The following is a 5,252-nucleotide window of genomic DNA, read 5'->3' on the forward strand; positions in this document are numbered from 1 at the left end:
GTCAAACCTCACGAGGGTCACGGGGGTCAAAGGTCACGGCGGTCACTAGAGGGAGGGTCAAACGTCACGAGGGTCACTAGAGGGAGGGTCAAACGTCACTAAGGTCATTAGAGGGAGAGCCAAACCCGCTCCCTAGTGACCCTCATGACGTTTGACGTTCCATCTAATCACCCTCGTGACGTTTGACTCTCCCCCTAGTGACCCTTGTGACGTTTGACCCTCTCCCTCTAATGACCCTCGTGACGTTTGACCCTCCCCTTAGTGACCCCCGTGACGTTTGACCCTCCCCCTAGTGACCCTCGTGATGTTTGACTCTCCCTCTAGTGACCACCGTGACCTAATGACCCTCGTGACGTTTGACCCTCCCCTTAGTGACTCCCGTAACGTTTGACCCTCCCCCTAGTGACCCTCGTGACGTTTGACTCTCCCCCTAGTGACCCTTGTGACGTTTGACCCTCTCCCACTAATGACCCTCTCCCTAGTGACCCTCGTGACGTTGGCGTATGGCGATATTTGGCTCTATTATTACGAGAAGCCAATGAGCGATTCCCTCATCGCACGTCTCAAGAACGGTGGTGGAACCGCGCGCCTACTGACAGGTTAGAAAATCGATAGTAAACAGATCGCTTTGCATAAAATGTATTTTTGGCCTCGTCACTCCGACTCTCAACTGACTCTCAATTTTCTCTCAAACACAGGAAATTATGGAGAGTCCAAATATCAACTTGGTCCATCCCTATAATTTTCTCGAAAACAGGAGAATTTTTCTAGAATTTTCTCGAAAACCTAAAAGTTTTCTAAAACGTTCTCGAACACCTTAGAATTTCCTCGATTTTTTTTTTGAAAATTCGAGATATAATAGGAGAGAGTGGGGCAATATGGACGCCAGATTTAAATAATGAGTTGAATTCGATCAAATCTACTCTTCCGACTTCATTTGAAGGTCATAAAAGCCAACAGATTCTCATAAGAGTGCGTCGTAAGAAAAAACCGGGTAAAATGGATACCTTGATTTCTTTCTCAATTTTTTATGTTTCAACAATTTTATTCAATTTCTGAAACGCTAGTCATGATTGCGATTTTCAAATTGAAAAAAAAAACTTATTTTTGACGTTCGTCATGGGGGGTGGTAAATCAACTTTTTCCTTCCTCATTTATCCTTCTCTTCGCCTATTGTTTTATCCCAAGCAGCACAGTTCTGAAGGGTATCTGCAAGTATACTAAAAAGGCTGTCTAATGTCTGTCCAAAAAGATAACTTGTGTCTAGAAGTTACCTAGAAGTTAACTAACAGTTATCGTATGACTGCAAGATACCTTTTGGACGGAGATTAGTCAGCCTTTTTGGTATCAGATATCTTTCGCAAGGTTTGCTACTTGGGATGGTGATTTCCTCTGTGAGTAGAAAAGTAGTCATCTTACAAATTTCACAAATGGACAAAAGTCAGATGTGTAGGGCATGCAATTGATCATTGAAAAAGAATTAATAATTTCAAAGTTATTTCAAAGAGTAAAATAGGAAATTCAAAGCTACTTTGTATTTCAAACTTCAATGTAAAATTTAATAGAGTCGAAGTTTGTTTGTTAATATCTTTCCCAACTCTAATTTTTCTTTATAAAACGATACCGATACGATTCTGTTGGAAAATGTCTTTTAAAAATTTTCTTTATTTTTGGATAGAACCAAATTTTTCGGATATCCATTTTAGCCCACTCTTGAATAATTTCTCAGTTGTAGACTTTGCCAAGAAGCAATTTTTAAAAATCAATTATTGAAAATGTTTTGAGTGTTCATTTTAGTCCCGCCCACACAGATTTATCAGGTGTCCATAATGCCCAATGAAACGATTTGCAAAAATTTGAATTTTGAAAAAAAAAAATTCGCAAATTTTTGAGTGTCCATTTTACCCCGAATGTCCATATTACCCCAACCCCCTCTAATTTTGTCAAAAATCAAAGAATTTTACTAGAATTTTCTCAAAAACCGGAGAATTCTCTCGAAAATCGGAAATATTTCTCGAAAACTTCATGGGAAACATGAGAACATCTACCGGAAAAAATAAACACGAAGAGAATAAGAAACAAAAATTGCGGGGCCCTTCCAAGCTCCACTTTTATATGTCACCCTGGTTTCCTGCCATTCCCGCAGTTACCGACATAGCTATGGTTCGGATAAAGCTTCTTGCTTTGACCGCAAAGTGGGGGGGCGTAAAATCGCCACTCCAGAAAAAAATCCCTCCATGCGGGCCTTAAGAAAAATCTGTAAAGTCGAATTAGCTGAAAACATTCGAGGTTCACTGAGAATTGAAGTTTTTGTAGCCAATAGTTCGGGGGTCCAAGTTTTCACACAAAAGTCACCTGAGAGAATGCCGAGATTGAACTCCGCCTCTCAGGAGCTTCAGAGGGAAACGAAGAGTTTTGGGAATGCCCATGACTCCAAGAGCTGACGAAAAATGCAGTCTCCACAACGCCCTCCCCATCGGGGGAGAGTATTGATGGTCATAGGATGTAAGTATTTTTTCATCACGCTGTGACGAAAAGTGAACTTTTCGGCACGCTCCGCGTGCCTAAAAGTCCAATTTCCGCCACATTGTGATGAAAAATATTGTTTGTAACTCGTGAAAAAATGTTTTTTAGCTCGTTACGAAATATACTATTTATAATAATTATATAGTAGATTCTGTCATTGAGGCCATGAAAAGCTTTTCTGGCGTTTGTGTGTTTGCAGTCCGAAGCAAAGTCAAAGATTACAACAAAATCGCCAGAAAAGTTGTCTGCCACCGACTGACGAACTTTTTTTTCGTTATCTAGTCCGTGATATGAGGTTTCATGCCCGTCTGAATAAATTTTTTTTTGTAGATTACCGAGGTGTTTTCACTGTGATGAATATCTTCTACATGAGGAGAAATCGCAAAATTTTCATGATTTTTTTAGCTCACATTTCGCTCTACAAAAAAAATTCCATGGAATTTGTCTTAACTGTCCCCACTCACGAGATATCCACCGACACCGGACCCTAGATGCGTACCCTAATGGATCACTCGATATGAGGGTCGAGCTGAGCACTCAGTCAAGTGCTAGTCGATGGCTGTTCGATTGGTTGATTATCGATCAAATAACGATCGACCAATGATCGACTAGCAATCGACCAACAATTGACCATCGACCGTTAATCGACTAATCATCGACTAACAATCGACCACCAATCAACCAATGATCGACCATCAATCGACTAACCATCTATCCAGTGATCAACGAACGATCGACCGACCATCGACCGAGTGCACTAGTCGATCTCCTATCGAGTCCCCATCGAGTAGCCATCGATCGATCCACCAGGGTAGTAATTATCCTAGTTTGCCGATTCACTACAAATTTTCAATTGAAAAAAATGCTCAATGGGCACATTATTCGAAATTTCTTGAAGTTTTTTTTCTTTCTCAATTAGAATTTCATAGTCATTCAATTTATTACTTTTAAACCTGAATAGACAATGGATGAAAGAAAATCAAATGAAATGTTGATATTTAAGTATCATCAACACTTGTAGCTAACTGATAATGAGAGGAATATTTGTCTAATTGTGAATGCCGAATGATGCGAAATATGCAGCCATTAACGAGGCTTTCCGGGTAATAGGAAAGTCTTCAATGACTTCAAAGTCTTCTGCTCACGCTTGCTACAGTTAGTGGGGACGATATTCCAGGATTATTTGAGTAGCTCCAATAGATATTTACGAATTTTCATCGCCATTCTTTGTCGAAAACATTTATAGATGATTAAATTATGTTGATAATCAGTAATTTTAGGAGAACATATAATCGATTTTTCTTTCATTTTTTCTAATTCATCAACCTTCAGGAATATTTGAATTATCTCGATTACGAGTGATTTTAGAACAAAATGTCAGAAGACCTTTTTTATACAAAATGTAATGACCTCCACAGAATATATTTCGACATTGTCTCTGAACCCTCTAATTTCGAAGATATTCCAAAAAACATGGGATAAAATTGTTTTAATTAAATTTCTTTTCATCAATTCCTCATGAATCTCAACGAAAAATTCTGTATCACCTTACCAAAAAAAAAGCCTCTCCCCAAACTCAAAATTTCACGAAATCATTTGACTTTTCAGCTAAATTGGAGAAGTGGAGTTGGAGTAAAACAAATACCAGCAGAAAAAAAATTGATGAAGAAGGCGCAGTTCAAGCAGGAGAGACCTATGAACAAAATCAAGGGTCAGACCAAAAAGAAACTAACACTAGAAATTAATAGAAAAATCTGTACTTTATTTTGTAAATAAAATCATTTCGTATCAAGTGTTCTTTTTCATTATTCATTCAACATTAATATTTTACGCATAGAATCAATTATTATTTGTTGAATCTCGACTAGAACAGCATGATTGATAAACGATATTCGAAAATTATGGATCATGCATCGACTTTCAGAAGAGAAGTGGTGGGAAGTGATAGAACATTAAGAATTTTTTTTATCCTGTTCAGTGTCCCAATTATTTTGAGTGTTATCAGGGGGAAAGAGCAAAAGATTTTTTCTGGGACGCTGTCCACATTGAGGATGCTCAAGGAGACAGATCTCCTAACCGAAACCAACCAGCAGGTAATTGATCTCAGTCCAGCGATCCTTAGGGGGGCCACTCCACCAGTTGCGTCCTTATTCCCTCTGGTGTCTTCCCCTGTCTCTCCACCAAATTAAAACAATTGCAGATGCAGTGGACTTGCATGCAGATGTAGCCCACCTTGAGACCGCTCTGATGGATTAAACCCAGAGTTAACACTGGGTTCACTATGGGTTAACGGAACTTTCGCAGACTTTTTTTCTTCCTTCACTGGGTTTTCCCTATAAACCCAGAGTTGACTCGGAGTTGACTCTGGGTTTGATCGATCAGGGTGACTTTTCGGAAAAGAGCAAAGTCCTCCGATTGTGTCTGGAATGTCACCTTTGCGGTCTCAAAGGAGGACTTTACAGATTTTTCTTAATATACTGGACTTCGGGCTGAAAAAAATTATAAAAAAATTAGGATCAAATCTTGCTCACAAAAACATTTCTAAACAGGATGATATATTCCTTTTGTCAATATTTGAAATCATGTTTTTTTTACATTTTCCTTCAAACCCAATAGTTTTTGAAATATTTGTAGAATAATTATTGAAAAAAAATCTTCATCTTATAAAAATTAACAAGTTAAATCTAAACAGGATTAGAAATAGGTTTAGGAGTTCTAAGCTGGTT

At 38.6% G+C, this 5,252-nt stretch overlaps 1 long non-coding RNA gene across 1 annotated transcript; it reads left to right on the forward strand.

Annotated features, from left to right (window-relative positions):
- Positions 1–2,211: 2,211 nt before the first annotated feature.
- Positions 2,212–4,318, forward strand: LOC107042417. Its single transcript, XR_001461160.1, has 2 exons — positions 2,212–2,505; positions 4,135–4,318. It is a non-coding gene; the product is annotated as an uncharacterized LOC107042417 (long non-coding RNA).
- Positions 4,319–5,252: the final 934 nt, after the last annotated feature.

Source organism: Diachasma alloeum, unplaced genomic scaffold (genome assembly GCF_001412515.2).
Source record: "Diachasma alloeum isolate Michigan unplaced genomic scaffold, Dall2.0 Dall_scaffold_00460, whole genome shotgun sequence".
Lineage (NCBI taxonomy): Eukaryota > Metazoa > Arthropoda > Insecta > Hymenoptera > Braconidae > Diachasma > Diachasma alloeum.